Here is a 10,506-nt window from a genome sequence, read left to right as displayed (position 1 = left end):
GTGCATTTTGTAGACTCGTTTTTAGTTCCTCTTGCAAGCAGATGAATCCTCAGTTAATTTTGTGGGGGTGACAGACATTGACTTTGTTTTGGAAAAATAATATAAGAAGTACCTTAATTGAATCTTTAAATTACTTTATTTTTTTTTTTTTATAAAAAGTAGGCTTCATGCTTCTCCAGCTCCCTTAACTTGTCCAAATTGGTCATTTTACTCCTCCAACTTATCTTACCCACTTAACTCTATAAAAATGGTATTTATCACCCCCTTTAACTTGTCCAAATTTGTCATTTTACCCATTCTCAACTCATCGAATATCCTATTTACCCCCTTAACTCCATAAAAATGGTATTTCTCACCACTTATAATCCTATTTACCCTTTTAACTCCATAAAAATAGCATTTCTTATCCCTTTATAGTAGTCAAAAAAGTTGAAAAGTGAAAGAACGGATAAAAAATACAAATAACAAGAACATTAAAAAGTTGGAAGTATCAATTTAGGTTCCACTTACAAAATAGCATAAATATAAGTTTAACGTTTAAAAAAAGTTATCAATTTAGGTTTCGGTAGCGGATTGTAAGGGGTGAAAAATACCACTTTTATGGAGTTAAGGGGGTAAATAGAACATTCTATGAGTTGAGGGATAAATGGACAAGTTGAGGGGGTGAGAAATATCACTTTTATGGAGTTAAGGGGGTAAATAGGACATTCGATGAGTTGATGGGATAAAATGACCAATTTGGAGGGCCGGGGAAACATTAGGTGTAAAAAGTATAAAAACTTTTAAACAAGAAATGGGTGAAAAGAGTATATTAAAAATAAGGGTGAAAACTGGCTTTTGATAGGTAATTTAATTGGCAAGTAGACAAATCATTTTTGGGTTTTTCCTGTCTGTCTGTCAATCAATCAATCACGGGGTATTTGTCACATTGCTCACTTCCAAAATTCTCTCTTTTTTATTCTTACCATACCACACTACATTAACATTGTTCTTCTCTCCCTAATCTATTCTCATTTTACTTTATTTAAAGATATCCGAGGAAGGCCCGTGTGAGGAGCACGCTCGGTTCATGGAAACCCATTTACTTGGGTGTATTTCCACGGCAAGGCGTGCAAATTTCGGATGAATAATTTGGAAAGGGATGAAAAGTTGAGTTTGGGGAGAAGGAGGGACGAATCGGAGCGACAAATGGCTGATATATAACAACGCCTAAACCAAATTATAATCATCTCCAATAGGCTGATTAGCCCTCGAGTGCAAAGGCCAAGATCCATTGGATTTGGTTATTCACGAGGCCATATTAAATTTAAGTTATAGTATATTTTGAATTTCCATCTTAGAATTCTAATAAATCTAGATCTAACGGTGAATGATTCAGGTTTATTTGAACACTATTGCCAATAGTGAAAGGATATCAACTCTTCAATAATAAATTATTAATAAAAAAAATAAAATAAGGAGGAGAGAGTCATCTCAATAATAGAGAGGAAATAAAGCTTCTTAGAACCTGTTTGGTTTACATATTCATGTTTGCTTTTATTAAAACAACTGTTTCAAAATTTTACCAAATACTTTTTAAAATAAAAAATTCGAGATGGAAACAAACGGGTATTTAGTGATTTAAGAAGGAACTAAATGCTATTTGAGTTCAATTTTGACACAAACTCTTCAAAATTTAACTTAAGAGTCTAAATCACTATGCTCTTAGTATTTTTAACCATTAATTATTTAATTTAATAAAATTTTAAAAAAATTCATTACTATCTAGTACTTTAATATCGTTAAATCTACACCTTAAGATGTTTTAGATATCCATCGTAGGATTATAATGAGCATAGATCTAACAGTGAATGACCAAACAAAGCTACTGTATATTGGATTATGGTATAAATTTTTTGCTACTGTACCTTTGGTATAAATTTTTTGCTATTATGGTATAATTTTTTTGGATTATGGTATAAATTTTTTGCTACTGTATCTAGGATTATAATGAGCCTAATTTTTTTACTACCGTATATTTGGTCATTCAAGGTGCAGGTGAACGCTACTGTATATTAGATTATGGTATAACTTTTTTTAGACAATACATTCTAAATGTATTGGTTTATTGAAATAAATTGAAAAGTCTATTGAATTTATTGAAATAAAATAAAATAAAATTTAGTAACTTTTTTTATAATATGTTTGAAACTTTAATTACTATCAGTAAAAATTAATTTACCTAGTGATTTACACCTTATGTAATACTATCTCATAAATATGTTACATTTAAGTCTTGTTATTTTTACTTCATTTCACAAACCCTAAGACTCTTGTAATTTGGATTTGGTCCCAAATGATATTTGGCAGGATGTTCCATGGTGGGCTCTATCTAGACATTGATCGATATATTATTTTAGAAATATGTTTCACCTGATTAGGAACATTGACTCCTATCCTATATATTACTCATATTTTAAAGAAATAGGACCTCTCTAGGATCAATTACTAAGAACATCCACAATGTTGTAAGAACAATTGTGGCTTAGGTGGGTAAGTAAACAAAGTGGAGTAACAAGTCATTAGAAGGATTTATTTTTCAAAATTTTTTAGAGTAAAAAAAATATATTAATTAACAAAAAATATCGAAATTGTAGTTTAGGGTTTGTGAAATGAGGCCCAATTATAGTAGAGTAAAAAAAATATATTAATTACCAATTTATCTGGCAAGAGGCCCATCCTAAGACTCAAACCCATGACCTATTGGTCACACGACAACAACGTTTACCGTTGCGCCAAGGCTCGCCCTCTAACCCACATAGGATTGTAACAACAAAAAACTCTCCATTAGAGTTGGTCTAAGAGGTAGTCTCATAAGAGTTGTTTGTTAAACAGTAAAAATGGAAAGTCTAGCCCTAGTTTGGATATGATTTTAGGATGGGGGCTCTCGAGCTTTCAAGGTATTATATCATACTCTACTCTTAGATTGAGTTATTATTGCTTTATTCCTTTAAGGTCTAGACTAACTTGAGTGTTGTAGAGTTCCCTGTCGGATCTGTATTTATCATTGTTTCGCAGGAACGTATAATTAGATCATCCTTGAAGAATACCCAGATCCATTTAGTGAGAATTTTCACCAACATTATTATTGTTGTCATGAGCATGGACTTCAGAAGTCATCACGAGTTCATAGGGTCTTTTTAAAAAAAAAATGGACAACATTACTACTTCAGAATCAAAGAGTAATCGCTCCTAGAAAATTTAGAAAGTAAGTTAGGGACTCCTAAAGAAATAAACTTTTCGGGACCCCTAAAGAAATAAACTTTCCTACTAAACAACATGAACTACCTGAAACTGAGGAGGGATAAAAGAAGAGCAAGGACTAGTCCATATTATCGTTGGAGGATCACCATACAACCACCCGACTATAAAAGATAGATTTTTTAAAGGCAAAGAAGTTGTTCAAGACATGCATGATTTGTTAAATCATTATTTTTCATCTATCAATCACATAACAAAATTCTGCATTAATATTCTTTAGCGGTTAAAGCCATGATGGAAAGATACTTGCTCAAAAGGATCTTGATTGATATTTGTAGTTTGGTCAATCTGATTGTTAAGGATGCTATCGGCCAACTGGATATTGAACTCTTACCACGCCATTTTTCATTTCACATGACACAAGATATATGACAGACATATGTTTTCGTGTCGTCTGAATGTTTTTTTGTGACACTATAATAAATTTATATGTAAATGTTTAAGTGCAAATAACCTCAAATCACATGTGTAGTTACGATGACACACGTCTGTCGTCTCCAAAAAACACGATTTTAATTGAAAAGGCACTTAATCATCAGATGACACTAGTTATATATAACTATCATGGCTGTCTGAAAACAAAAAAGCGGCAAGCTATTATAATTTTTGCAGGGGAGCAAAAAGTTAGCAAATTTATTTAGCGCGCACAAATTGAGAGGAATATAAAAGGCCATTCTAAATAAACTCATCCTTTCACTCGTCTTCTTCATTGAGCTAATCTTTGAAAACCCTAAACTCAACTCTGTTTTCTCCATTATTATCTACATCTTCTGAATCGTCTTCTTCTTAGTGAATTTGTCATCTTGGTAAGTATTTTATTGGTGTTTATTTAAGTAATACGTTGTGTTCAAATGTTAAACCTGTGAAATTAATATACTCTCTGCATGTTATTTGGGACATCATCTACTGCATATTCATTCTATAATTCGTAGTTTGGTTGATCAACTGTAGGTATCTTCATTCTTAAATTAGGGTTCTATCTCATTTTAGTATATATTCAATCATAACTCTATTTTTTTTTGAATAAAGGTTGGGACGCGAAGGCAGACCGGACATCCCAATTAGGTTGGCACCCCCGGCACAGCCAACGACCCGAATCTTATTAATAAAGGAAAAAAGAATACAGAGGGAGAGTCAAAAAAGAAAAAACAGAAAAGAAGGAAAAACAAGCCAAATTACAGAAATCGAACGTGAGCCACATTGTTCACATCGTCAGACACAAACCTCTGACAAGAGTCCGGAGCCATCGGCCACTAGAGCAGAGAGTGTGCAGATTGCCCAAGCTCAGCGAGACGGTCAGCTGCTTGGTTGCCTTCCCTGTAAATGTGCGTTACATTCCAATTCATTTCAGAGAGCCTGAGAAGACATTTGCACCAGTCCCTCCTGATTCTCCATGGAACCTCCTTTGAGGAGGCACTAAGGAGCTTGACAGCATAGGAGGAGTCAGATTCAATCCAAAGGTTTCTCCAGTTCCTCTCCCAGGCAGCATTAACCGCTAAAATGATTGCCTGCAGTTCAGCTAATTGTGCATTAGAATTCGACAGCGGGGACGCAAAGCATCCAGTCACAAAACCTCGGTAATTCCGAAATAATCCTCTAGCCCCAGCTCTTCCGTCTGAGCTATAGGCTCCATCTGTATTGACTTTCCACCAGTTAGGAGGAGGGGGTATCCATCTTACGATAATGTAGTTCGGTTCAGGTGGTGGGCGCGGGCGAGCAGCCACATTCAAGGGAGATCTTGATAAAAAATGGCTCGGTTGCGGATATACCAGATGTACCATATACAAGTTAAAGCCGAGAAAATCCAACGTTTTTTCCTCCTTGGACTGAGCTGAACCTCTCTGAACTGATTGTAGAAGTTATTGACAGAAAATCCCTGGAATCTTACAAGGTGCTCACTCCAGACCATCCTCCAAAGCCTCTCCACCGTGCGACATTGAAAGAACAGATGCTCTAAATTTTCACCTGCTTCCTTGCAAAGTTCGCACCTCTGAGCTAGGGCGAAGCCACGACGTTGCAGAAGTTCCTGAACCGCAAGCTTACCGTGAATGATCATCCAAGAGGTAAGCGCACGCCTGGGGGGAATAAAAGAGTTCCATAAAAGTTTGCTCCAGCTAACAGATTCGCCTTGCTTCAGATTAGCATAAACCTCCTTTACCGACAAAGTTCCTGATTCTGCAGGTAGCCAAATACAGCAGTCCTCATCAACAAAACTATCGATATGCCTAATATTGTTCTGAATTAGAGTCGGTAGAAGATGCAAATTGACCCAGTCGCCCTGATTCCTAAACTCATGTAAGGGCCTGTAGAGCTTAGCTTGAGATTTCCTAGGAATGTCCAATTGCTCCGCAATAGTGGGAGATATCCATCTAGTCGTCCAGAAATTGAGCCTGGAGCCCTCGCCAAACCACCAGATAGCGTCATTTCTGATTATGCCAAACATAAATCTTAAAGAACTCCAGATGGAGGAGTTGGAGATGATCCTTTTTTCAAGCCCAGAAATGTCCAAAAACCGAGTTCTTAGCAGAGATAGAACAAATCCTTGACCCTGCAGCAGGTCCCAACAGAGTTTAGATATGAGGGACATATTGAAGATCTTGAAATCTTTGATGCCCAAGCCTCCGTGCTCAGTATTCAAGCTGCAAACGCTCCAAGGGACCGAGAAAGATTTCCTTTTGTCTCCATCCCCAGTCCAAAGGAAGTTCCGAACAGCCTTATTGATCCGTGAAATTAATTCACTCGGCCATTTGTAGATCAAGAACGAGTGCACAAGTGCGCCAGTTAGAGAGGATTTAATTAGAGTAAACCGTCCAGCGATTGATAGAGATTGACCTCTCCAGAGACTAAACCTGTTGAGAAATTTGTCCAGAAGGGGCTGCAAGTAGCGTGCTTTGGGGGCACCTTGAAAAATCGGGACACTAAGATAGTTAAAAGGGAGATAGCCAGTCCTAATGCCAAGATTATCCGCAAGCCGATTCCTTCGATTGGCGTTAATGTGATTACCAAAGAAGACATGGGATTTATCCCAATTGACCGCCTGTCCAGACATTGATTCATAGAAGCCAAATACGTCTCTGATACACCTCATATTTTTTAGCGAAGCACGGAAGAATAGCATCATATCATCTGCGTACAGAAGGTGAGACGGGAAGTTATCCTTGACAGTATAGCGCATTGGAGAAAATTTTCCATCTTCAATGCAATGGGTTATCCATCTTCCCAGAAAATCCTCAGCAAGGCCAAAAAGAGTGGAGGATAGCGGGTCACCTTGCTTGACACCACACGAGCAGCTGAAAAAACCTTTGATTCCGCCCCCAATCGCTATTGAAATTCTTGCTGATTTTAAAATCTCTAGGATCCAGTTCCTGAACTTTAACGAGAATCCAAAAGAGTCTAGGACAGCCAGCAAAAAATTCCAGTCTAAAGTGTCGAATGCTTTTCTAATGTCAATTTTCAGAGCCATGTTGCCCCCAAAGCATTTCTTTTTGAGTAAGTTGACACCTTCAGAAGCCATGGCAATGCACTGATGAATACTTCTGCCATTGATGAACCCAAATTGATTTGGAGAGGTGATTCTAGCGGCAATCGGCGCTATTCTGTCTGAAAGGATCCTGGAGATAATCTTATAATTGAAATTGCCCATGGCCACTGGCCTGAATTGTTGAATTTCATTGGCTCCTTCTGTTGGTCCCTGGTAATTAGTTCCAAGGGGGGGGGGGGGGTTAGGAACTAATATAACTTTTTCGTGTTTTAATTGAGCTGACTGGATGTTATTTTGAGAGTTTATTAACTCAGCCTTTGGTCAGCTTGGTGAGATATATCACAGGACAGCTTTAGTCAGATGTTGACCAAAGTTGTTTCCTTGAGAGTTAGGAATTGATACTCTTGGAGGTCAGCTTCTAACTCAGCAGAACTTACTTACTTAGGATCAGCTTAGGCAATTTATATGCTGAGTAAATAAAGCAAACAACACATGCAATTATAAGAGAGAGTTTAGAGATTACTCAGTATCACTTATCCTGGTTCGGCCTCTCTGCCTACGTCCAGTCCCCAGAGTCCTCCGGGCTTTTTGAATCCAATACTGAGCTCTTTAAAGGTAGAGCACAAACCAATTACAAGGCAGTTGAATATGCAAGAGTACCTTCCTCTATTCGTCTACTCAACTCCTACTAAGTGCTACAACCCAGCACCTAGATTTCTCTACCACTGAAATGCTTACAACCAAGCACTCAGCTTTACACTCTCAATATTCCTATTGATCACAGACTTGTTCTTTTTGAACTAAAGAACACTTTAGATGATTACAACTCAATCTAGCATTTACACATAGAACAGTTGATGTAAGATCCTTTTTGTATTTGAGTGCTTTTAAACTTTCTCTCTTGTATTTTTCTTTTGATGCTTTAGTAATTATCCAAGTTTTTTTATTGTCCTTTTATAGAAGGAAATCTGTAGATTTGATCGTTTTGAAATGTCCTAACCGTTAACATCAAAACGGCTCTTTTGGGGAACAATTTCTGGAAAGCTTCAGACTGTACCTCCATTCTCTTTCTCTATTTTCTTCAGGCGTCAGGTTTGTCTTCTAGCGTCTGGTTTGTCTGTTTGTGTCAGTTGTCTGTTTCCAATAATCCAACGTCCCATGACTCTTGGAATTAGTCTTTTAGGTGACTTCGAGGTTCAAATTATTGGTGCAGAAGATTGGCAGACTTTGTCTTTTAGTGAACGAATCCTTCATGCTGTCCTGACTGTTACTCAGCTCCGTTTGTTCTTTTCGAATGTTCAACGTTCATGCTGAGTTCCTTCAAGGTCAACTCCGTTTTGTTTAACCGCTCCTGAAGAAGTCTTCAACTTTAGTCAGCTTCGATTTGTTTCTGAATTTTAACTCCACTCAGCTTCTATTCTGTCATGCTGAGTTCTGTTCTACCCAGCTTCGTTCGTGCTGACTTTTGTCCTGTCTTTACTTTATATATTTTTGCACTCAACATTTAACAAACATACTAGTACAATTAAATCAAAGCATCTAAATTTAATTGCCTCTTAATCATGGATGATTTTGTCAAATCAAAATCTTGTGGAAAGGTGTTTCAACAAACTCCCACATTTTGATGTTGGCAAAATACATAATTACGGAACTCAGTTATAAGTTACCCCATGATTGAATTATTTTTATGCTGAAACTACTCCCCCGTAAGGATTGCATACATTTTGTTTTAACTTTATTCTAAGTCTTCCAAGATCTAATTTAGACTTAAAACATTTGAGTGTACTGACTCAGTTTTGGAAGGATGTTGTCTCTTAGTTTATTTTTGGTGTTTATTGTTTTTGACCTTTTTGATTTGTTTTGTTCAAACTAGATTAGTCAGATCAGAAAGAAAACAACTATTTGTAATATTGAGTTTAAACAACAGAAACAAACAACCAAAAAGAAAAATCTACCCAAACAACATTTAAAGACAGGATAATTTCTGGACATGATTAAACAAGTTCTACTTCTTCTTTTTCTGAGCTGAGGGTTCAGCTAGGGCAATTCCTTTGCCTTTCTCTTTGCTTCCACCGGCATTTCCTGCAGGCTGAGTTCCTCCTCTACTTGTCTCCCCCGTTTTGCCATCATCGGGTTGGTAAAGGAAGGTCTTATTTCTGGCGGCAGAGGAGAGATAGTTAGAGTAGCGATGAAGCCTTTTTGTGCTTTCACCCAAACTGTCAATGCCGGGAATGCTATCGTCCTGGACGTGCCTAGGAACCCGAAGGGAGCTGCTGATCATACTGAGGAGACATTCATGGGCTTTACTCAGGCAGGAGATTGATCTGGTGACCTGACCATAAGATTGATGGAATAGTTTTAGCAGAGCAGAATCATAAAACATGCACTGGGCATTGTTGATCTGCATGGCCTTCATGATAGCTTGTGAAAAGCTCATGAGTTCTGTGTTGGATACTGGATCAACATTCATCTGGGCTCTATCAATGTTCAGGAGTCTGACTGCCTCACTTAATTGGTCAATAGTACACTGAGAAGAAGAAGATACTAAGTCACGTGTACTTGTTAGCTCAGCATGAAGCTTAGTGAAGCATTGTTGAAGTTCGGTAGAGGTGACAAACTCAGTATCGCTGGGTGGACTGGATTTGGTTAGCTCAGCATAGAGCTTGGTGAAGCAATCTTGCAACTCAGCAGATGTGGCAGATTCAGTATGGGTAGTTGTTCTAGAGGGGGTCAGTTCCACTGCTAGCTTAACAAAACAGTTTTGAAGCTCAGTGGAAGTGATGTACCCTGGATTGGCTTCTGACAGTTGTTGAATTTTCCCTTCAAGAGAGTTCAGATGGGTGGCCATTGTAAGTACTAATTCAGTTAGTTTTGCCATTTGCTCTTGGTTTGGTTGCTGAGTCTGGACTGCAGTGATAATGTTAACCAGATCTTTTAGGCCTCGAAGTTCATTCAGAAGCTGAGTAATACCTGTCAGGTGAGAGGGCTCAGCTTGAGTGGAGTGGTGACCATCGGCTTGAGTAGGATGAAAATCTTGAAGCAAGGACTGAGCAGAAGCAATGACCTGTCGGCCAGACTCAGTAGCATTCAAGTATGCAAACTTAGCAGCATTGAACTCAGAGGCTGGTTCAGAATTTGACGGTGGTGGAGGAGTTGGTTCCTTGCCAGATTGAGTACCTTGATTGGTACCTGGACTTTGATGGATTTGATGAGCTGAGTTATCAACATTTTGTGTTCGAGGTGGAGTTGAGACATGAGTTGGCTTAATTGGAGCCGTTTGAATTGGATCTGCAGAGTTTTTGGCATGTTCCTCATCCTGAGTAACAGAGGCTTGCTTTTCCACTAGATATTCTGGTGGAGACTCAGTTTCATTTGAGAAGTACTGGAACTGGATTGTGGAGAGGTCAGTTTCAGGCTCGTCAATGGGAAAGTCGTCCATGAGATCAATTTGCTTTTGCGCTTTCTTCTTTAATCTTCGCCGGGTCTGAGTTTTTGGTGGTGAATGGTCAGTTTGAAGACCTTCACTGGATTCAGTAGCAATTGTCTCCTCTTCTACAGGTTGCTCAACAGGGCTCTCAACAACGTTACTTTCTTTCTTTTGCTGCTCAGCATTATCATTGGGGTATTATTCCTCTTTAGTATTAACTTGTTGGTGCTCAACGTGTTGCTCATCTTCTTGGTCAATTCCATGACCTTCAGGTTGAGTAGAGGCTAGTGGGACAGCT

This window comes from Euphorbia lathyris, chromosome 1, assembly GCF_963576675.1.
Source record: "Euphorbia lathyris chromosome 1, ddEupLath1.1, whole genome shotgun sequence".
NCBI classification, from domain to species: domain Eukaryota; kingdom Viridiplantae; phylum Streptophyta; class Magnoliopsida; order Malpighiales; family Euphorbiaceae; genus Euphorbia; species Euphorbia lathyris.
The sequence above is the reverse complement of the archived record's forward strand: the minus strand, read 5'-3'. Positions refer to the sequence as shown.